We start from the raw sequence: 25265 nt of genomic DNA on the forward strand, positions 1-25265 counted from the left end.
CCAGGTTGTCAAGACCTCAAAGTGTGCATCTTGCCTGTTTCATTTTAACACACACTTCATTACACAAAACTATACACAGTAAAAGCCATTCAAATCATTTACTAAGAGCATACTCTAAAATAATGATGGGCCAAAAGAACAGCCTTTGTGTAGGGGTTCTCCACTGGTGATGGGGGAACAGAATCCTCTACCCTATAGTCTTTGGAAACCAAAGATTGTTATTCTATGGATTCTACCGCTGTCTCATATGGCATTAGCATTCAGGGGCCTTGTTTCTGTGTGGGTTGGAACTACTACAAGAACAGCCTTTTCCCATGGGATCTCAGTATCTCTGCTTTCAGCTGCAGCCAGAAACAAAGTGTAAAAGGTTAATGGATCTTAAATACAGAGTGAATTTCAAATACAGTTTTGTTCAGATTTAGCTTGGGTTTTAGAAGAAGGATTGGGTTAGATTTTTTTTTTTTTTACTGGAACTGATTTGCCTATTTATAATGCAATATGTTTTGAACCAGTCATTTATTACTTAAGATTCCCTTGCTCTATGAGACATATTAATAATAAGAGCATAAGAATAGCCATACTGGGTCAGACTAATGGTCCATCTAGTCACTGTCCTGTCTTCCAATAGTGGCTGGTGCCAAATGCTTTGTAGGGAATGAGCAGAATAGGGCAATTATCGAGTAATCCATCTCCTGTCATCCAGCCCCAGCATCTGGCAGTCAGAAGCCTAGGGACACCTAGAGCATGGGGTTGTGTCCGTGACCATCTTGGCTAATAGCGATTGATGGAATTATTCTCCATGGACTTATCTAATTCTTTTTTCCAGTTATACTTTTGGCCTTTACAACATCCAATGGCAATGAGTTCCACAGGTTGACAGTATTGTGTGAAGAAATACTTCATTAGGTTTGTGTTAAACCTGCTGCTTATTAATTTCATTGGGTGACCCCTGTTTTTTGTGTTATGTGAAGGGGAAAATAACACTTCCTTATTCACTTTCTCCACACCATTTATGATTTTATAGAGCTCTATCATATTTCCCCTGAGTCACTTCTTTTCCAAGCTGAACAGTCCCACTCTTTTTAATCTCTCCTCATATGGAAGCAGTTCCTTACCCCTAATCATTTTTGTTGCCCTTCTCTATACTTTTTCCAATTCTGATGTGTCTTTTTTGAGATGGGGTGACTAGAACTGCAGCAGTATTCAAGGTGTGATCATACCATGGATTTATATAATGGCATTATGATATTTTGTCTTATTATTTATCCCTTTCCTAATGATTCCTAGCATTGTTGTTTTGTATGTACACTTGGGATTATGTTTTCTAATGTGCATTACTTTGCATTTATCAACATTGAATTTCATCTGACTTTATTTATTTGCCCAGTCACCCAGTTTAGTGAGATCCTTCTGTAACTCCTAGCAGACTGCTTTGAACTTAACTCTTGAGTAATTTTCTATCATCTGCAGACTTTACCACCTCATTGTTTGCCCTCTTTTCCAGATCACTTATGAATATGTTGAACGGCACTGTTCCATGAACAGATCCTTCGGGACGCTGCTATTTACCTGTCTCCATTGTGAAAAATGACAGTTTATTCCTACCATTTGTTTCCTGTCTTTTAACCAGTTACTGATCCATGAGAAGACCTTCTCTCTTACTTTGCTTATGAGCTTTTGGTGAGGGACCTTGTCAAAACCTTTCTGAAAGTCCAAGTACACTGTATCCACTGGATCACTCTTGTCTGCATGCTTGTTGACACTCTCAAAGAATCCTAGTAGATTGGTGAGGCATGATCTCTTTACAAAAGCCGTGTTGACTCTTCCACATATCATGTTAATCTGTTTCTGATAATTCTGTTCATTACTATAGTTTCAACCAATTTGCCTGGTACTGAAGTTAGATTTACTGGCCTGTAATTGCCAGTGTCGCCTCTGGAGCCTTTTTAAAAATTTCAGTGTCACCTTAACTATCCTCCAATCATCTTGTACAGAGGGTGATTTAAGTGATAGGTTACATACCACAGTTAGTAATTCTGCAATTTCATATTTGAGCTCCTTCAGAACTCTTGGGAAATACCATCTGGACTTGGTGACTAATTACTCTTTATGAGTTTGTTCCAAAACCTCCTCTCTTGATGTCTCAGTGACAAGCTTTCTGTCTTCACCTTTAAAGTCCTCCACAACTCTTGTCTTTCCTATGTATCTTCTTTATCTTATTGATCTGCCTCGCCCACTGCTTCTCTGCTAGTGATGTCTGTTTGTCCACTTCTACAGCATCTGCATTTACAGCATCATGATCCATTCCTACCATGCTAACTCTGAGAAACTACCAAGTGATAATAATTGAATAGATGACAAGTGAGGACTGCCAATAACTATTTTATCTATGTCTGATCATTTATAATGTGCCTTTTGCAAACATTTCACCTGGTAGTACACTGCCTACAGCTTATATGAAGAGGGCATGCTACGTGCATGCTGCATACTAGCCTTCCTTGTATATACTTATCAAAAAAGTTTCACTTTTCTCTCAAGAAATGGTTCCACGCTAATGCTGGAGTCAGGATCAGCAATGAATCTCATGAGCAAGGGAAAGGAATATGGTAATCACAACAGCTGGCGAAAAATGGTGTTTGGTTCTTATAAACAATATATTCCAGAAATGAATCAATTATGCTTCCAGGGGAAATTCTGTAGTGCCATCATGCATTATTTCATGTTTGGTATTTAAATAAACCACTGCATTTGAAAGTGAACAATAGCACGGCAAAGTTATTCATGCATGGATTCAACACTTTATTCTGTTAATGAAATTTTATTACCTCTGTTTCCTGTACCCTTGTCTGATCAATGTTAGCATTTCTGCACATCTAAAGGAATCCTCCTGGGTATTACCTAATGAAAAGTGTTGTAATTCAAGAAAGGCATTCTCTTTGGCTGCTGTCATTTGCTGTGCTTTGGCAGACAAACAAATATTGATATCTCTGGGCATCATCCAATGATTGGAATTTCTTTCTTCAGTGCCCCACAGCAATGCAGTTTAATTATGAAGGTAATCATTTTCTGGTTAAAAAAATCTTTATTTATTTTTACCCCAAATGTAGTTCTGTATACATTTTATTAGATGTAAAAAATGAATAATTTCTTTACTTTGGACCCAGACTTGTCCTGATTTGCATACCTCATACAACCACTATGAAATACATTAAATAGCCCAGAGTATAGTGCAGAGGTGATTTTGGCTCACTGTCTGTTAGGAGACAGAAGTCATGATAAGAGAAAAACAGTTGAGTTAATGCTACCAAGTAGCATATAAGCAATCAGCATTTTTTCCTCTGGAGGATGTTTGAAATGAATATAAGATTCGGCATCTGCGTAAGATGCAGAGCTAAGTTCTCTCACTTTTACGATACACACCAATTGTCATCTTACTTTTCTGCCATTGTCACAAATCTCTTTGTTGACCCAAACAAAATACTTCATAACTTCAAGCCATCAGTCTCACAGAGAGAGTTTGTTGAAGGGAATTAACTATTTTCTGTACCAGAATGTGGATGTATGCTGTGATCACATTACAAAAGCCCCAAATCAGAGCTAGCCAGACATTTAGGAAGCAAACACTATAAGTGAGACTTTTAGATAGGTCAAGATATCGAAAGCCACAAGATAAATTGTTATCCCTTTTTATTCCTCCAGGTTCAATTTGACCTCAAGACCTGCTTACTTTTTGATGTCAGAGGGAAATATACACAGAACTGAAAGTTTGTCCCATTAAGCTAATCTTTGACTGTCTAGCCATGTAGCAGTGGGGGCTCCTCCCCCTCCGGGTCTGTGGGAGGCCAGTATGCCTCACCATGTCTCTGTTTGTCACCCACCATGGGGATTTAGTGGGGCGACAACAGTCAACAGCTCAAGTCGATAGCTCAGGCCTGTGGTCAGGGCCAAGCAACAAGTACAGTTAGGGAGCCCAGGCCCTCAGTCAGGGTGGGGCAATGAGAGTCTATAGCTCGGGCCTGTGGCAACTCCTCTGTGGTCAGCTCAGTGTACGGCTCTGGCGGCTCTGGCCAGTCCTCAGCTCCCAAGGGGCCTGCAGTGGTCTCCCAGCTCAGGAGCAAGCAGGAGGCATCTGGTTTCTCTGGCGGCTGCAGCCCAACTGAGCTCCCAGTCCCACCCACTGACTTCTGGTGGGAGGGGTGAGCATGGCCTGGCTCCGTCTCACTGCAAACCACATAGAATAAATTGCATATTTTGGGTTAGATTCTGATCTTCCTGACACTGGAGTTACTTCATGGCTTCTGTGTCTGCAGATCAACTATCAACAGGTCTTCACATTAAGTCAATTGCAAGAAAAGGGTCAAGAACAAGAAATACCTCTGTGTGGCCTTCGTAGATCTCACAAAGGCTTTTGACATGGCCAGCAGAAAGGGCCTTTCCCAATTGCTAGAAGAGAATTGGTTGTCCCCTCAGTCCTTCTCAGCCTGATTTGATCCTTCCATGATGGCATGAATGCTACAGTCCAGTGTGATGCTGATTAATATGACAGCATCAGCAGTGGTGTCAAATAGGGATATGTTTTGGTACCAACACTCTCTGCTGATTCATCATGCTTTTTCAAGTAGCACAAAGGGAGTACTTCTCCATGCAAGATCAGATAGAAAACTCTTCAACATAGCACAACTAATACAAAAAGCAAAGTCAAACACTGCTAAAATAACTTCTCTTCTCCAGTGACGCAATGCTCATCACATACAGTGAAGAGGAGCTCTAGCAACTTTGCAATAGCTTTGTGCTAGCTTGTGGTGAATTTGGACTAACCATCAGCCTAAAGACAATGATTATGGCACAAGGTGTGTTGACTGCACCAAAAGTTTCAATAACTAACACCACGCTAGAAGTTGTGTACAAGTTCTACTATCTAAGATCAACTGGATCAGATAACTTATCTCTAGATGATGAGCTTAATTCTCTCATGTCAAAGGCAGCTACCACGTTCAGCCAACTGACCAAGCATGTGTCGGATTACAGGAAACCAGCATTGAACACCAAGATATGGGTTTACCAGATATGCATTTTGAGCCTGCTGCTGTATGGTGATGAGATCTGGCCCATATTCATCAGGCACGAGAGAAGGCTAAATACCTTCCAAAACCAGTGTCTTTGCAATATTGAGTGGGAAACCAAAGCTCCTGACACAAAGCAAAACTGCCAAGTCTAATCACTATTCTCACTCACAGATGTCTCCGTTGGCTTGCTTACCTGCACTGGATGATAATAGATGCATTCCAAAGGATCTCTTGTATAAAGAACTTAGAGATGCTCCAAGGCCACTGCTCTGACCTAATCTCAGGTTCAAAGATGTTTGCAAGAGGGACTTGAAAACTTTCAACATTGACACTGCAAGTTGGGAAAATGTAGCTAGCAACAGGCCACACTGGAAGGTAAAAGTGGGGTAGGCCGCAACTGCTAATAGTGTGCCAGCTTCATCCTATGGCACTGAGTCTGATGCCTGCACTTCTTGTGGTAAGGGCTGTAGCTCAAGAATTGGAATTTTTAGCTTTTCCTGATGCTGCAGCATGACACACAAGAGCTGAATCATTCAGAGCTTATGCTATCATCTTCTGAGATCATCAGATTTACATGGTGTAAGTAAGGTAGGATTGTCACCCAATTGCCATTAATTAGGTTTTTAGGAGAAATAGTAGATTGAGTGAAGGCATCAGAGGGGTTAATATAAAGTAGAGCTTCTCAGTCACCTAGACAGAGCATGTGCATCTTGTAAAGATGGTCCCATTACCAAATCTTTTGTATTGTTTCCTACATGTCTATAACCTCTGAATCATGTCCCAGAAAAACACTAATTTAGGCCTGATCCTGCAAAGTACTAACATGCTCATGCTCTATGTTAGAACAATCATAGAAATCTAGGGGTGGAAGGGACCTTGAGAGTCATCTAGTCCATCCTCCTGCGCTGAGGCAGGACCAAGTATACCTAGACCATCCCTGACAGGTGTCTGTGTAACCTGTTCTTAATGTCCAGCAATGGGGCTTCCACAATTTCCCTTGGTGTCCTATTCCAGTGCTTAATTATGCTTATAGTTAGAAATTTCGCCCCCCCCCAATTTCTAATCTAAATCTTCCTTGCTGCAGATTAAGCCATTTACTTCTTGTCCTACTTTCAGCAGATATGGGGAATAATCACCATCCTTTTTGTAACATTCCTTAATGTATTTGAAGATGGTTATTAGGTTCCAACTCAGTCTTCTTTTCTCAAGACTAAATAACCCCAGTTTTTTTAACCTTACCTCATAGGTCATGTTTTCAAAACCTTGTATCATTTTTGTTCTCCTCTGGATTCTCTCCAATTTGTTCAATTTTTCTTAAAGTGTGGTGCCCAAAACTGGACATAGTACTCTAGCTCTGAGGCCTTGCCAGTGCTGAACAGAGTAGAATAATTATGTCCTGTATATGACATATGACACTCTCTTAGGCCTGGACTACTCTATGAGGTTAGGTCAAATTTAGCCATGTTAGGTCAATTTTATAATGAATGCGTCTACACAAACAACCCCATTCCACCGACCTAAAGGGCTCTTAAAATCAACTGCTTTATTCCTCCCCGATGAGGGGAGTAGTGCTAAAATTGACCTTCCTGGTTTGAATTTGGGATACTGTAGACGCAGTGCTGTGCATTTCGATTGTATTGGCCTCTGGGAACTATCCCAGAGTGCTCCAATGTGATCACTCTGGACAGCACTTTCAACTCCAATGCATTACCCAGCTACACAGGAAAAGCACCGGGAACTTTTGAATTTCATTTCTTGTTTGGTCAGCATGGCGAGCTCAGCAGAACAGGTGACCATGCGATCCCAGAATCTCAAACGAGCTCCAGCATGGAGCGAACGGGAGACAGTGGATCTGATTGCTGTATGGGGAGAAGACTCTGTGCAGGCAGAACTCCGATCCAGCAGAAGAAATGCTGATATATATGCCAACATTGCACAGGGCATGTTGGACAGAGGCTACACCAGGGACACAGAGCGTGAAAATTAAGGAGCTCAGGCAAGCCTACCAAAAGACAAAGGAGGCAGAAGGTCACTCCGGGTCAGAGCCCCAGACATGCTGCTTCTACGATCAGCTGCATGCCATTCTAGGGGGGGACCCTACCAGTACCCCAACACTCCCGTGGACACCTGCAAGGTGGCAGCTCACGCAACATGGATGAGGATTTTGCGGATGAGAATGAGGAGGAGGAGGAGAAGGAGAATGTGCAGGAGGCAAGCAGAGACTCGTTCTCCCCAACAGCCAGGACCTGTTCCTCACCCTGGAGCCAATACCCTCCCAGGGCATATTGTTTCTGGACTCTGAAGGCAGAGAAGGCACCTCAGGGGAAATTTTGTAAGGGAACAGTAATCCCCTCTGTCTGGTGATCCTCGACACATTAGACCCTGGGCATGCTGGGCTGTTTGTGCTTGGCTAAAAGGGATCATCCTGGAGAATAGTCACGTGGGGGTGGGGAGGGGTATGCTGCACATCCACCCAAAACCGCAGCTCCTCCTTTTAAACGGCAAACCCAGCCAGCATTGGTTGCTATGGAAAAGGAGGGTGCTGCAGTTTGAAACCATTCACACATGTTATGAACACGTAAGAAGCCAACCCCATATACCCTTTGGCTTACCATGGCTGCCTGGAAACCGAATTCTGTTGCCCAGCTGTATTGATGTGTCATCATACCGGCAGGCGCTCAATATAAAAGGCAAAATGCGACCTTATATCTAAAACACATGTGCTGTCTACTGTGAATTGCTAGATTCACTGTGAAAGAGTCTCCCTTTTCTTCTCAGAAATGTATCTTCTTAAAAGTCTATTCTCCCCCTTTTTCCACCCCTGCAGCTGCAAATGCTTCTATGCTCCCTGCATCAACTCCGTCCTGATTGATTCCCGACTGATCGGTAGCAGTCAGGTGTTGCAAGCTTCCACAGGGCTATTGCCACTCACTTCTCAATTGTCAGGGCAGGTCTGATCTACAAAAGCAGTGTGCAGCTGAGCAGGCTCCATGCTTGCCATGCTATGGCATCTGCATGGATAACCCAGGAAAAAAGGCGCAAAATGATTGTTTGCCATTGCTTTTAAGGAGGAAGGGAGGAAAGGAGAGAGGGGAGACTGACGACATGTACCCAAAACCACCCAAGACAATGTTTTTGCCCCACCAGGAATTGGAATCTTAACCCAGAATTCCAATGGGCAATGGGGACTGTGGGATAGCTACCCACAGTGCACCACTCCGTGAGTCGATGCTACCCACGGTATTGAGGACGCACTCTGCCGACCTAATGCGCTTAGTGGGGACATGCATGACCGTCTGTATAAAATTGATTTCTAAAGATTGACTGCTATAAAATCTACCTAATTTCGTAGTGTAGACATGTCCTTATTTATACACTCCGGAATGATATTTGCCTTTTTTGCAACTACATCACATAGTTAGCTCATTTTCAATTTGTGATCCATTCAGATCCTATAACTTCAGATCCTTTTCAGCAGTACTACTACCTGGCCAGGTATTCCCATTTTATATTTGTGCATTTGATTTTTCCTTGCTAAGTGAAGTACTTTGCACTTGTCTTTACTGAATTTCATCTTGTTGATTCCAGACCACTCCACCAGTTTGCCACTTTGAATTCTAACCCTGTCTTCCAAAGTGCTTGCAGCCCCTCCCAGCTTTGTGTCATCTACAGATTTTATAAGCATACTTTCCATTATCCAACTCATTAATGGAAATATTGAATAGTACTGGACCCAGGACAGACCTCTGTGGGACCTCACTAGATGCATTCTCCCAGTTTGAGAATGAACCACTGATAACTACTCTTTGTAAAATTTATAAAAGGATAAACTAGCTGTACCTCATTTCCTTTTACTGGATATTTCTGGGACACCTAACTGCACGCTATGAGTTGATGGTTTGATAAAGGTCTATGACATAAACACTTGGTAGTAGAATTAGAAAAGACCAGTAAATTAAGGAATTGCTATGGCAAAATCTGCCTTACTTGGTCAGTACACATTTCTCCAAGGCCCAATTCTGTACCACTGAAATCAATGAGAGCTTTTCCATAGACTTCAGTAGGAGTAGAATTGGTCCTTAGTGCTGTGTATTGGCTAAGAAAGGTAGGTCCAGTTGGTTCTTAATCACAGCTTTCTTTCTTTGGCTAAGGGTACCTAGCTTTTTGATCCTTACCTCTACTGGCCTTTTTAAAATGACATAACATAAGAACATAAGAATGGCTGTACTGGGTCAGACCAAAGGTCCATCTAGCCCAGTGTCCTGTCTACCGACAGTGGCCAATGCCACATGCCCCAGAGGGAGTGAACCTAACAGGCAATGATCAAGTGATCTCTCTCCTGCCATCCATCTCCACCCTCTGACAAAAAAAGGCTAGGAACACCATTCCTTACCCATCTTGGCTAATAGCCATTAATGGACTTAACCACCATGAATTTATCGAGTTCTCTTTTAAACTCTGTTATAGTCCTAGCCTTCACAACCTCCTCAGGCAAGGAGTTCCACAAGTTGACTGTGTGCTGTGTGAAGAAGAACTTCCTTGTATTTGTTTTAAACCTGATGCCCATTAATTTTGTTTAGTGGTCCCTAGTTCTTATATTATGGGAATAAGTAAATAACTTTTCCTTATCTACTTTCTCCACACCACTCATGATTTTAAATAAATAAATAAATTAATGGAGATATCCCATCTCCTAGAACTGGAAGGGACCTTGAAAGGTCATCAAGTCCAGCCCTCTGCCTTCACTAGCAGGACCAAGTACTGATTTTGCCCCAGATCCCTAAATGGCCCCCTCAAGGATTGAACTCATAACCCTGGGTTTAGCAGGCCAATGCTCAAACCACTGAGCTATCCCTCTGTGGTGGGGCGATTACCCCACACCTAGAGAGACTGGGCTGCGGCCGGCCTAGGCGCCTGCGTAGACGCGCGGCCAATCAGGAGAGGGCTTACTGGGAGCCAATAGGAAGACAGATTGGAGCCAGCCAATCAGAGCCCGGCTTAGCCATATAAAAGGCTGCCCAGAGCAGGAGCAGTCAGTCTGTCCCAGGCCTTCAGAGGGGAAGGTCTGTCTCTGGAGCTGGGAGGCCAGCACCACGGACAGCGCAGTGCAGGCCTGCCTGAGAGAGTGGGAGAAGGCCCTACTCCATAGCCTGCTAGGCGGCAGGCCTGGGAGGAGGAGGCCTAGCGTAGTGAAGGGCTGTTGGGGAAGCGGTCCAGAGGGGTAGTTAGAGGAGTAAGGAGTAGGAGGACAGTGAGACTGTCACACGAGGGCCTCTGGACCGGGACTCAGAGTAGTGGGCGGGCCTGAGTCCCCCCCCCTTTTTCCCCCTTTGTTTGCTGTGCTACCCCGCGCACAGCCACAGGCCGCAGGGAGTGGCTGGTCAGAACCACACCAGGTCCTGGACTGCGAGGATCGGACTTGAGGGTGTGGCACTGTTGTTTAACACCCCCCCCCCTTTGGAAGGGGGTGTGATTGGACAGAGGGACACTGTCGGAGGGCAGTGCTCCGGAAGAGGACGCCGACGTCGGGAGCAACGCAAGTCCGTGCCCCCCACAGAGGCGCGACGACAGGCGGAACGCCACCCAGGGAGGGCGCTCTACTGGCACAAAACTAATTCCCCGAAGCGGCCAGGAGGAGGCGCCACAGCGGTGAGCTACCGACCCTGTCACACCCTCCCTCTATCATATCCCCCCTTAGTCTCCTCTTTTCTAAGCTGAAAAGTCCTAGCCTCTTTAATCTCTCCTCATATGGGACCCGTTCCAAACCCCTAATCATTTTAGTTGCCCTTCTCTGAACCTTTTCTAGTGCCAGTATATCTTTTTTGGGATGAGACCACATCTGTACGCAGTATTCAAGATGTGGGCGTACCATTGATTTATATAAGGGCAATAATATATTCTCTGTCTTATTCTCTATTCCCTTTTTAATGATTCCTAACATCCTGTTTGCTTTTTTGACTGCCTCTGCACACTGTGTGGACATCTTCAGAGAACTATCCACGATGACTCCAAGATCTTTTTCCTGATTCGTTGTAGCTAAATTAGCCCCCATCATATTGTATGTATAGTTGGGGTTATTTTTTCCAATGTGCATTACTTTACATTTATCCACATTAAATTTCATTTGCCATTTTGTTGCCCAATCACTTAGTTTTGTGAGATCTTTTTGAAGTTCTTCACAGTCTGCTTTAGTCTTAACTATCTTGAGCATTTTAGTATCATCTGCAAACTTTGCCACCTCGCTTTTTACCCCTTTCTCCAAATCATTTATGAATAAGTTGAATAGGATTGGTCATAGGACTGACCCTTGGGGAACACCACTAGTTACCCCTCTCCATTCTGAGAATTTACCATTTATTCCTACCCTTTGTTCCCTGTCTTTTAACCAGTTCTCAATCCACAAAAGGACCTTCCCTTTTATCTATTATTTAGATTTGTCAGTATGGGAGGAAAAAGCATGTGGAATCTGGCACAGTAGTGGCATTATGACTATCGTAGATGCATGTTTGTATAGCTGTAGCAGACGTTCGACACTTAACATATACATTTAAAAACTATATCAAACAACTCTTCCTCTGTGGTTCAAAAAGGGAAATCAGACCAAACCAGAAAAACAGATTGTCAAAGCAATGGGAGTAATTTGGAGATTTCTTAACATAAAAACAGCTACATCTTTCTTGTTCTGGTGGCACAATAAGGAAACCCAAAAGAGGTTGGGAAAGCCCTTCTAACAGAGTAAAACGAATGGTGTGAGGTACTGTAATACTAAACACATTTGTTACTGTAAGACTCAAAATGCCACAATGACTCTGTTCAGAGTTTACTTAATATTCGGCGCGTGTCATGTCTGGATACCTTTTAAGTCTGATTTAGACTCTGTACTGTCAGAAGAACACCATGAAGATCTAAACCAGCTGGCACTGCACTAGAACAAATATTTTATGATTTGGATTATTACTTTTTTACAACAGGGACTACTTCTTAGGGCTGGTCTACACTATAAAGTTAGACCAGCTTAATTTAAGCACTCAGACCTGTGAGAAATTTCGCATCCTGTGCGGGGTAATTAAGCTGGCCTAAGCCCTGGTGTATACACCAGTAGGCTGACAGAATAATTCTTCTGTTGACCTAGCTACTGCCTCTTGGAGAGGTGGATTTACTACAGCAACAGAAGAATGCCTTCTGTACTACTGTAGCATTTCTAGTGTTGACATACCTTAAATCATTGTGAACAATCACATTTCCCTGCCCCATGGTCATAGGGTGACCAGACAGCAAGTGTGAAAAATCGGGACGGGGTGGGGGGGTAATAGGAGCCTATATAAGAAAAAGCCCCAAATATCGGGACTGTTCCTATAAAATAGGGACATCTGGTCACCCTACATGGTCACCAATCCTTCACCATGTAATTCCCCATGTATTCCGTTCCATCTATCTGATCTATCTAGAGTTCTGCCCTGGTACCCGTTACTGTGGTATCCGAGAGCCTACCAAAGAATAAACAACTGGCAATCAACATATGCCAGTAGTCTAATTTACTTTCTGTTTCCTGGGAGTCAGTCAGGGCAATATTAATAGATTTTAAAGCCAGAAACCCCTATCGGACCAGAGGCCCAAGTCACCGTCCCAGCACCCGGACTAGCACTCCCAGCACCGACCAGGAAACCCGGACCCACGGCCCAATGTCGACCAGAGCCATTATGATGATATAGTTGTACCTCCTGCACTACAAACACCACAGAATTAATTAGTTTCTTTATTCCCTTCTTTTCTCATCAAACTTATATTCCAAATTTATACAAAGCACAACTGAGATTAGAGTTGCCTGGTGCTAGGTGCATCCATACACATAACCCTACTCCAAAGGTTTACAGTCTCACTAGACAGACAAAGAGTGGGAAGAAAGGATGATTATTACTATTCCCATTTGATAGGTTGGTAAACGAGGCCCAGAGATATTAGCAATTGTGCCAACAGTTACACAAAATCTGTGCTAGAGCCAGGAAATTATCTGAAATCTCCCAGTTTGATGCCTTAATTACAAGACCAGTTCATCTGCTGCAGCTGTCATGTAATTCCGCAGCTTCTCTTTTCATCAGAATGATGTTCACACGCTATTGTCCTGAAAAAACATCTGTTCCAGATCTCAGGCTCAGTAATGAGCGTCTGAACAGGGAGTGTTTAAAGTACAAGAGCATACAATACAGAAGCAAACTCAGAATTAGCTTTGTATCTCTTAAATTTACAATACTGCACTAATAAGGAAAATGTTCAGTTGTTAATCAGAGGGTTAACTTTATGCATCTATAACAGCCTGAGAATCACATATATTGTATATTCATCTATCACTTATTTGTTCTAACATGTTAGTCTAAAGGTGTTTTATTTCCTCCAACCCCCATGCTCCTTGCAGCTATTGTTTGACTTAGTATATTATAGCAATCAATCAATATCTGATTAAATATATGAAGCTCTTTCGTTATTTTCAAGTCAGATTGAAATGTTGTACCCATAGTAGAAAAACAATATTTTCACTTGCTCTGTGGGGAAAAAGTCCTGAGAGCTGCTACTGGTTGATTAATTTATTTTGTGTGAATGGAAGATTTATGTTTCTGCTTTCTCACAGGCACTTAGGAAGGAACAAAGAATTAACCAGCAAATTGTGTGGCTAGGTTATTACTTTCAGCTGAGCCTACTGTGTAGTTTAAATATTGACTTGGAGAAAAAAACAATTTTTGCATCCTATATAAACACTGAATGTACTAGCCATACTGATTTTGAACTGGTGATTTCACTGTGGTTACTCCCAATTTACACTAGTGCAACTGAGAGGAGAATCAGACCCATGTTGTATCATTGCTAATTCAAGCCTTTTAAATAGGGCCTCTCAGCTACCACATTACAGGATCACTGATTGCACTAGCTGAGGATGTATTAAATACTTACAGACTTTTGCACTACTGTTATTAAAAGAACGAGGAACAAATGAAACAGGCTAACTGCTATAGTCTGAAATTCCTTACCCTGGGCCAGCTGCTTAACTGGTGTAAATAGATGTAGCTCCACAGAAGTCAATGGAGCTCTAGTGACTTACACCATCTGAGAAGCTGTCCCATTAACTGTAGTACATACTAATCCTGCAGTCTTCAGGGTTTTCTCCATACTGATTGGTGCCTTATAAATGCCAAGACAGAAAGAAAGAAAGTCTCCACTTCTAGGAGTCCAATGCCTCCTTTTTCAGTGCTTGTGTAGTATCTCCCTAGCTCTCAAAGGTCACTTGAAAATACTTCCAGGAGTAATTTGAGAATATTCTGAATCCCCTTGCAGTGCATTAGTGCTGCACATGGCAATTCAGTACTATTCAAACCGTTGTGTCTGAGAAGTGCCTTTTTAATTTGTGAGGGAACTATTCCAGCTGGGACAAAGGACTCTCAGATCCAAAAGCTCCAGCACTTGGACTAAAATGATTACTATTACTCTAGCTGTCTTAGTCCTCTTTGACTCCGCTAAGTATTATTTTAGCAACATGAATTCCTTCTCTCTTTAGAGTGAGAACCTCAAGTGAGTTTAACAGAAACCTATCTAGTAGTGCTAGTGCAGCACCAGTGGCCAATTCCAGACTTCTGGTATCTAGAGCGCAAAACCATCCAAGCATAAACCATCCAACAGAAATCAATGCACGTTCAGTTCATCATATGGCAAATCTAAATAGAGCACTGATATATCAGTACAAAAGAAGTCCAAGGGGATCCCTGTTGGGTTCACTCCCTCTGGGACACCTGGCATTGGTCACTGTCGGTAGACAGGATACTGGGCTGGATGGACCTTTGGTCTGACCCAGTATGGCCGTTCTTATGTTATGTTCTTATGTTATGTTACAGCATTTTCTGTACTTTGAATTTCAGTAAACAAGCACAGCTGTACTTCAGTGGGTCCAGGACTTTACGACAGCCTACTACAAGTATATTCAAATCAGTCTGAAGTCAGTCCTAGGATTTTTTTTCTGTAGCACTGGTGCCTGTGCAGCGCAAAAGGAGCCCTTCCCCTTCTCTACCCCACTGTTACACAAAATTGTGTGCTTCTTTGGGAAGCTCCCCCAGAACCTCATTACAGCAAGGGCACCTTGCAGTTACTATTCATTATTGTCAAATGGTGACTGCTGTGTGTGACTCTTGTGAAAGGACTGCTCTTCCCCAACTGCCCCAAAGAGGCACAGGCCGGGTAAAGAGAAAGTGGAAACAGTCTTATCTTATCCCTCCCTCAGCTATGCTCCACAGAACAAGATTGGTGTGGAGGGTGAGTGGCCTGCACTCCCCTCTATGTGCTGAGGAACTCTGGGAGGAAGTCTGCAGAATGGTTTCTGCTTGCAGAAACCAGAAACCAGCATATAGCCACCCATTGCAGAGTGGCTATATGCTGCCCCAGATACCTAAATACCATGATCTAGCTCAATATCAGTACTGTATAAGAGCTAGGCATTATTATTACTATGTAGTACCTATGTAATATGATGTTACATGTATCCATATTAAAACAGCTTGACAAATCACTAAAATAATTCTCATGACTCCCCTGGTTAGTAGGAAACTAATATCCCCACTTTACAGTTTAGGAAACTAAATCCTAGCCTTTGTCTTTGTTTTCCCAATGGGATATAGGAACCTAAATCCCTTAGGCTCTTTTCTAAATTTGAACCAAAGCGTTTGCAGATTGTCATTCCACAGTGAATCAGTGACATAGCCAGGATTAAATCTCTGGTGTCCCTCATGCCCTAGTTCCATGTTTATTTTTCTAAGCCACAGTGCCATTAGCTCTATAATACATACATCACTCTTCATCAGTCCTCTTGGGCAGTGAGAGGAGGAGGAAGGAGAAGAGATGAAAAACTGACCAGCACATCCCATTTTGCTGGTTGGTTGTAATGCAAAGATAGCCATCCTGAAAGTCAGTGTGTCTCTGAGAAAGTGTAGCACTTAATCAAGTACTTTGGGTGGAAATTTAGAGTGCAAGGCTCTTGCCAAGTTGAATAAATTATTTTTATTTTCTTGAATAAGCTATTATGACACTTTCTTGGCATGCATACACATTTTGCTTTCCCTCTTTCTAGTGTCTGGGAACCTTTTAAAAGGAATCACCCCTTTAACTCCCAAAAGACAATGAGAAGGAAGCATTGGCTCCCAGGTTGATTTTGATGCCTCTGTGCTATCTGAGCTGGAAGAAATATAGCAGTTAGACTTCTAAATTTGGGGACCAAGCAGATTAAAAAAAATGCAAAGAGTATCAATTCTATTAAGTAAATGTAATGACACCAAGTGGCCATATAAAGGACAAATCAACTTTCCAGTATCAGAGATGTTGGTAGAATTTTAACCCTTACAGGCTGCCTTAATGTATCTGTCTAAATGTGAACATTACAAAGCAATGTAAGATAGTTGTGATTAATTCATCTGTGTGAGATGTGATATCAGGGAAACAAAAGTTACTTATTTTTAGGGCTGTTTTTAAAAGAAATAAGGAAAATTTTTCATTATAATCTGGAAATTTTTCAAGCATCCCTATTTATTTTTTCTATTTATATAATATATTTCTCTAACAGACTATAAGGTCATTCAAGAATATACAGACATTTTATTAAACTCCAGACCCTCCCTAGCCTAACCCCAGTCCAGTTCTGGTAAGAATTTGAGTACAAAAGCTAAGCCTTTCTCTGTGACCTGATGGACCAATGGTGAGAGTAGGGGGGCAGAAATCAAGTTCCAGACTTCAAAGTCTTGCACCCTGAGACAGATTTTTATTTTACACTAATATAAATCAGGAAGAACTCCACTGAAGTTAATGCAAGCCAGGAATAGATGCTATGTAATGTGTTTCTCAATGTGGAAGTTAAGCAGCCAAGTAGAACTACAGGGTCAGATTTGCTACTGTGCCTCTCAGCCCCTTCCTACGTTTGGTCCTAACTTGTTCCTAGGGTGACCAGACAGCAAGTGTGAAAACTCGGGACAGGGGGTGGGGGTTAATAGGAGCCTATATAAGAAAAAGATCCAAAAATTGGGACTGTCCCTATAAAATTGGGACATCTGGTCACCCCACTTGTTCTTGTAATGGTAGCTGTACAGGAGAGTGGTCCTTACCTGGCCCCCTTTACTACAGTACCTGGACGCCTCACAAGCTTTAATGGATTTATTCTCAAACAAATCAGTGAGAAGAGGAACTATGGATCAGAAAGGTTAATTGACTTCCCCAAGGTCACACAGGAAGAAGAGCAGGGAATTGAATCTGCATCTCCCTAGTCTCAAACTAGCAACCCACCCGTGGGACCATCCTTCCTCCCTGCTTATAATACCTGTACTCTGCCCTTGAACTAGGACAATTCCCTTTATGGCCCTCTCACCCTGCTGGAGTGGCATTAAGTGCCCTCAGGGTGGCAGAATCTGGTTTATAGTGCCTGTATGTGTCCAATATACATATTGACTGCAGGGTTTCTTGTATCTTTCTCTGAAGCATCTAGTACTGGCCACTGCTAATAATAAGATACTGCACTACATGGACTACTGGTCTGATCCAGTATGGCAATTCCTGTTTCTTTTGAAATATCCTGAATAAAGAGTGCCTCTGATCTCAGTCTCCTCTTTTTCAAGGGACAGACCGATGTCATTTTAATCTGGAAGGTTAAAGGAGTCTCATTGTAAGTCTGTTGGCTCAGAGCAGAATTTGGACCAGGGACGGTTAGCCTCAAAAAAGGTAATAGGATGACTCCTGCTAGAGTTCTGTATTTCTTTAGTCAGCACTTGATCATGGAGTGTTGAATTGTTTTGGAAAGTATAAAAAAATACATATATCAAACAGCTTCAAAATGAATAGAAAAATCCCTCCCATTTTCTCTAATTAATTTTCTCATGTATGCGTGAGAACTATTCTAAATAGCTGTAAATGTGAGCAGTTTGAATTTATGCCCTTATGAGATTACTAAGGGATGTTAAATTATATCTACCAAGCTGCCAACTTGCTGAAAGTTTAATCCATACAATAAAATAAATCTCTCTAGAAGGCTGATTAACATAAAATCTACAAGTTTAATTATGTTTTACGTTTAATGTTTTTCTTTGAGTCTCGTAATGTTTACAAAATTAGACACAAATACAAATTTAGTGGAAGCAATAAAAGATTCTAAAAGTTCCCTGCATAATAAAAATTTGTAAAATGCACAGTAATTTGATTTCTATTTCATATTAAAGAAAAGAAGGGGTAGGAAAAGACAGCTGTTATGTTCTAACAAAGCATGGTGCTAATACTGCAGGGGTATATCCTATTGAGTGTAATGGGATTACTCACGTGAATAAAGTTACTCATGTGTGCAAGCGTTGGAAGGATCAAGCCCTATAAGAGTAAATTTCACCAGAATGTAGCAATCTCTTATATGGGTCTATGTGGGAATAAAAGAAGATGAAATCTAATTTGGGTCCCCTGCAAACCACATTCTCAATCCCTGATCTTTTAGGCCTTCAAAGCAGGCTGAAAGTCACAATCATCACTCTTCAGAGTAATGTAGCAAAGGTGCAAATTATTAAAGTTACAGTGTCAAAAAATGCATCCCTCCACAAAGAATATACCTCAGCTTACGTTTCTGTGGCATGGCACATATTTGAAATAAAAATATCAACTTTGGGAAAAAATAGCTACTCTTTTCTTCTCTACTTGTATCTTACTGGGAGGTTACTGGAGAAGAGTGTTGCTGCCTGAGTGAGAGAGTCTTGCTAATTTTTGTGTTGCTAGGATGTGTGTGTGTGTTTTTTTTCTCCCCAGTTCCATAGTATAGTGTAGGGAGTCTATCTTACAAGGGCAGACTGAATCTGTTATCAAGTATCTAGATTTTAATTGATCATCTAGACCGACTTTAGCCTTGAGCTGATCCCACAGTCCAGTCAAATCAAGGACTGAGTAAGGACACAGAATCGATGAACCAAGTTATGTTTTTGCTGATGTCTGGAGTGGATGGTAGGGGTTGCAATGCAGTAGTAAGTGAGGGGAGAGCTATGAGTCATCCTGGCTGTGAATAGAAGACTAAGGCAGAATACCTCAGATTTTGCTGGGTGAGGCGGGAATATGATGCTTTATAGGGCTGTTATTACTATTAGACGGTGCAACATGAGTGTCTCTCACACCTGTATCAAATGCTAGGAGGAGTGCATGAGGCATGGATTCTTGGCCATGTTCCCAGTCTGGCTTGGGGATCTCTCTTTGGGGTTATATAATATTACCTTTTTCCTTGTTTCAGAGTGGTAGCCGTGTTAGTCTGTAACAGCAAAAACAAGGAGGAGTCCTTGTGGCACCTTAGAGACTAACAAATTTATTTGGGCATAAACTTTCATGGGCTATAACCCACTTCATCAGATGCATGGAGTGGAAAATATAGGAGCAGGTATAAATACATGAAAGGATGGAAGTTGCCTTACCAAGTGTGAGGTCAGTCTAACGCGACAATTCATTTAATAGCAGGATACCAAGGGAAGAAAAATAACTTTTGAAGTGGTAATGAGAGTGGCCCGTTTCAGACAGTTGACAAGAAGGTGTGAGTAACAGTAGGGGGAAATTAGGTTTAGGTTTTGTAATGACCCAACCACTTCCAGTCTTTATTCAGGCCTACTCTGATGGTCTCCAGTTTGCAAATTAATTCCAGTTCTGCAGTTTCACGTTGGAGTCTGTTTTTGAAGTTTTTTTTGTTGAAGAATTGCCACTTTTTGGTCTGTTATTGAGTGAGCAGAGAGATTGAAGTGTTCTCCTACTGGTTTTTGAATGTTATGATTCCTGATGTCAATTTTGTGTCCATTTATTCTTTTGCGTAGAGACTGTCCGGTTTGGCCAATGTACATGGCAGAGGGGCATTGCTGGCACATGATGGCATATATCACATTGGTAGATGTGCAGGTAAATGAGTCCCTGATGGTGTGGCTGATGTGGTTCAGTCCTATGATGGTGTCCCTTGAATAGATATGTAGACAGAGTTGGCACCGGGGTTTGTTGCAGGGTTTGGTTCCTGGGTTGGTGGTTTTGTTGAGTGGTGTATAGTTGCTGGTGAGTATTTGCTTCAGCTTCGGGGGATGTCTGTAAGCGAGGATTGGCCTGTCTCCCAAGGTCTGTGAGAGTGAGGGATCATCCTTCAGGATAGGTTGTAAATCTTTGATGATGTGCTGGAGAGGTTTTAGTTGGGGGCTGTATATGACGGCTAGTGGCGTTCTGTTACTTTCTTTGTTGGGCCTGTCCTGGAGTAGCTGATTTCTGGGTACTCTTCTGGCTTTGTCAATCTATTTCTTCACTTCACCAGGTGGGTATTGTAGTTTTAAGAACGCTTGATAGAGATCCTGTAGCTGTTTGTCTCTGTCTGAGGGATCGGCGCAAATGTGGTTGTATCTTAGAGCTTGGCTGTAGACAATGGATCATGTGATGTGGTCTGGATGAAAGCTGGAGGCATGTAGGTAAGTATAGCGGTCAGTAGGTGTCCGGTATAGGGTGGTGTTTATGTGACCATCGCTTATTAGCACTGTAGTGTCTAGGAAGTGGACCTCTTGTGTGGACTGGTCCAGGCTGAGGTTGATGGTGGGGTGGAAATTGTTGAAATCTTGGTGGAATTCCTCAAGGGCCTCCTTCCCTTGGGTCCAGATGATGAAGATGTCATCAATGTAGCGCAAGTAGAGTAGGGGCCTAAGGGGACGAGAGCTGAGGAAGCATTGTTCTAAGTCAGCCATAAAAATGTTGGCATACTGTGGGGCCATGCAGGTACCCATAGCAGTCCTACTGGCTAATTTCCCCAATACTAATTCCCCCCTACTGTTACTCACACCTTCTTGTCAACTATCTGAAATGGGCCACTCTCATTACCACTTCAAAAGTTATTTTTCCTCCCTTGGTATCCTGCTGTTAAGTGAATTGTCTTGTTAGACTGACCTCACACTTGGTAAGGCAATTCCCATCCTTTCATGTATTTATACCTGTTCCTATATTTTCCACTCCATGCATCTGATGAAGTGGGTTTTAGCCCATGAAAGCTTATGCCCAAATAAATGTGTTAGTCTCTAAGGTGCCACAAGGAGTCCTTGTTCTTTTTCCTTGTGTTTAGGGAGTGCTAATGTGAGCATTCTGCCTGGATCTGACATGGGTATATTGAGCTGGGGGAAAGATGTACCTGCTGTGGAGTCCATGTGCAGATAAGGCAGAACTTATCCCTAAGAGTCTGAATGATACCTATTAGCTAGATAGTGAACAATTGCAACAATTTGTTGTAAGTCCAGAGTTTAGGTACCTATGTACTTCTATGGATCCCTCCTTCAGATTGCATAGTGATGGCTGCACACTACCCTGAATATAACAGATTGCTCACCCATCTGACTGGAGAGTCACTCACAAATCTCTTAGGGTATGTCTACACTACGTGATTAATCCGAATTTATATAATTCGGATTTGAAAAACAGGTTGTATAAAGTCGAAATGAATGCGGCCACACTAAGCACATTAATTCAGTGGTGTGCGTCCAAGTACCGGGGCTAGCGTCGATTTCTGCACCGTTGCACTGTGGGTAGCTATCCCATAGCTATCCCATAGTTCCCGCAGTCTCCCGCGTCCATTGGAATTCTGGGTTGAGATCCCAGTGCCTGATGGGACAAAAAACATCGTCGCAGGTGGTTCTGGGTACAGCCTCACCTCCTCCCTCCCTCCCTCCCTGCATGAAAGCAACGGACGGCAGACTACCATTTTCGCGCCTTTTTTCCTGGGTGGGTGAACACTGCAGACTCCATACCACGGCAAGCATGGAGCCCGCTGAGCTCAAGACAGCAGTCATGAACATTGTAAACACCTCGCACGTTCTCGTGGAGTTTATGCTCAGCCAGGACCAGAAAAACGAGGCGAGGAGGCAGCGGCGGCGGCAGCGCAGCGACAAGCATGATGAGGACATTGACATGGACATGGACACGGACACGGATACAGAATTCTGTGAAACCACGGGCCCCGGTGCTTTGGAGATCATGTTGTTAATGGGGCAGATTCTATCCATGGAACGCCGATTCTGGGCAAGGGAAACAAGCACAGACTGGTGGGACCGCATAGTGTTGCAGGTGTGGGACGATTCCCAGTGGCTGCGGAACTTTCGCATGCGTAAGGGCACTTTCATGGAACTTTGTGACTTGCTGTCCCCTGCCCTGAAACGCCAGAATACCAAGATGAGAGCAGCCCTCACAGTCGAGAAGCGCGTGGTGATAGCCCTGTGGAAGCTTGCAACGCCAGACAGCTACCGGTCAGTCGGGAATCAATTTGGAGTGGGCAAATCTACTGTGGGGGCTGCTGTGATGCAAGTAGCCAAAGCAATCACTCAAGTGCTGCTACGAAAGTTAGTGACTCTGGGAAATGTGCAGGCTATAGTGGATGGTTTTGCTGCAATGGGATTCCCTAACTGTGGTGGGGCGATAGACGGAACCCATATCCCTATCTTGGCACCGGAGCACCAAGCCACCGAGTACATAAACCGCAAGGGGTACTTTTCAATGGTGCTGCAAGCACTTGTGGATCACAAGGGACGTTTCACCAACATCAACGCGGGCTGGGCGGGAAGGGTTCATGATGCTCGCGTCTTCAGGAACACTACTCTGTTTAAAGGGCTGCAGCAAGGGACTTACTTTCCGGACCAGAAAATAACCGTTGGGGATGTTGAAATGCCAATAGTTATTCTTGGGGACCCAGCCTACCCCTTAATGCCATGGCTTATGAAGCCGTACACAGGCAGCTTGGACAGGAGTCAGGAGCTGTTTAACTACAGGCTAAGCAAGTGCAGAATGGTTGTAGAATGTGCATTTGGCCGTTTAAAAGGTCGCTGGCGATCATTATTGACTCACTCTGACCTCAGCCAAAGAAATCTCCCCATTGTTATTTCTGCTTGCTGTGTGCTCCACAATCTCTGTGAAAGTAAGGGGGAGACCTTTATGGCGGGGTGGGAGGCTGAGGCAAATCGCCTGGCTGCTGATTACGCGCAGCCAGACACCAGGGCGATTAGAAGAGCACACCAGGAAGCGCTGTGCATCAGAGAAGCTTTAAAAACCAGTTTCATGACTGGCCAGGCTACAGTGTGAAATATCTGTTTGTTTCTCCTTCATGAAAACCCGCCCCCTTTATTGACTGATTTTCTGTAAGGAACCCACCCTCCCCCTTCCCCCAGCTTTCTTTCAAACCAAATAAAGTCACTATCATTTAAAAATCATTTATTCTTTATTAATAGATTAGAAAAAGAGGGAGGGAACCCGGGTGGTATTTGGGAGGAGGATTGCTGGGAAGGAAAAAGCCACAAAGAAAAGGTTAAAAAAATGACAGCCTTTTGCTTGGGCTGTCTCCTGGGGTGGAATGGGAAGGTGTACGGAGCCTCCCCCCCCCCCCCCCCGCGTTCTTACACGTCTGGGTGAGGAGGATACGGAACATGGGGAGGGGGGAGGAGGGAACAGGGGCTGAAGTGGCAGTCTGTTTTCCAGCAGCCGTTCCTGAAGCTCCACCAGACGCAGGAGCATGTCTGTTTGCTCACGCAGCAGCCCCAGCGTTGCATCCTGCCTCCTCTGGTCTTCCTGCCGCCACCTCTCATCTCGAGCGTCCCTCATGTCCTCACGTTGGTCCCTCATGTCCTCACGTTGGTCCCTCATGTCCTCACGTTGGTCCCTCCTGTCCTCACGTTCACTGGCTTCTTTCCTATACTTGGAAACTGTTTCCTTCCACTCATTCAGATGAGCTCTGTCACTGCGGCTGGATTCCATAATTTCGGAAAACATCTCGTCTCGCGTTCTCTTCTTACGACGCCTTATCTGTGATAACCTTCGGGATGGAGGAGGGAGGCTTGAGGAATTTGCAGCTGCTGTAGGGAGGGGAAAAAAGAGAGAATTGTTTAAAAAGCTACATTTTGCAGAACAATGCTTATACTCTTTCACGGTGACCAACACTATTCACATTACATAGCACATGTGATTTCTGTGCAAGGTCGCATTTTGCCTCTTAATGCTGAGTGCCTGTGGCTTTGCTGTTAGAGATCACAGGTCTGGGCAACAGAATTCGGCTTGCATGCGGCCATGGTAAGCCATTGTCTTACAGCTTCTGCGCCCTCCTTTCCCACATACCAAGCATAGCCTGTAGAGTGCTGCGGTTTTTCTGTTAACATTCAGCAGCAGCAGCAGAAAACAAACTAACCACCCCCCCCTCTCGCCATGAATTCTCTGGGATGATCGCTGTACCCCTCCCCCCCACCGCGTGGCTGGTATCAGGGAAGATCCCTGCAGGCACCAAACTAACCACCCCCCCCCGCCGCCGCCCCCCTCCCGCCATGAATTCTCTGGGATGATCACGGTACCCCTCCCCCCACTGCGTGGCTGGTAACAGGGAAGATCTCTGCTAGCCAAACGCGAAAAGCTCAGGGCCAATTTCCCATCTGCGCTTGGCTAACTGCAGGGAAGGATTTATTTTCCGCCACAGGCAAACAGCCCAGTAGGAACGGCCACCTCTGTCCCCTTAATTAAGTTCCCGTATTTCAACCAGGTTACCAGGAGTGATATCACTCTCCTGAGGATTACACAACAAGATAAAGAACGGATGTTGCTTGAATGCCAGCAAACACCGGGACCATACGCTGCCAGGCTTTGTCAGGCAATGATACCAGATTACTTGCTGCAAGCATGGCGTGGTCAAGTGTCCTACCATGGAGGAGGGAATAAGGATGCACTGCCCAGAAACCTTCTGGCAAGGCTTTCGGAGTACCTCCAGGAGAGCTTCATGGAGATGTCCCTGGAGGATTTCCGCTCCATCCCCAGACACGTTAACAGACTTTTCCAGTAGTTGAACTGACCGCGAATGCAAAGTCAGGCAAAGTAATCATTAAAAACCGTTTGCTTTTAAAACAAGTTTTATATTTTAAAAGGTAAACTCACCTGAGGTCCCTTCCATGGGGTCAGAGTCTTGGGTACTGGCTTGGGAGGGTACTTCAGTCAGGGTGAGAAAAAGATCCTGGCTGTTGGGGAGAACGGAGTGCTGTGTGCTCTCTGCAAGCTCATCCTCATCCTCCTCCTCCTCCTCTCCCCCATCGGCAGAATCCTCAGGCGTCGCTGATGAGACTATCCCCGACCCAGAATCCACGATCACAGGTGGGGTAGTGGTGGCAGCCCCCCCTAGAATTGCATGCA

Source organism: Malaclemys terrapin, chromosome 2 (genome assembly GCF_027887155.1).
Source record: "Malaclemys terrapin pileata isolate rMalTer1 chromosome 2, rMalTer1.hap1, whole genome shotgun sequence".
NCBI lineage: Eukaryota > Metazoa > Chordata > Testudines > Emydidae > Malaclemys > Malaclemys terrapin.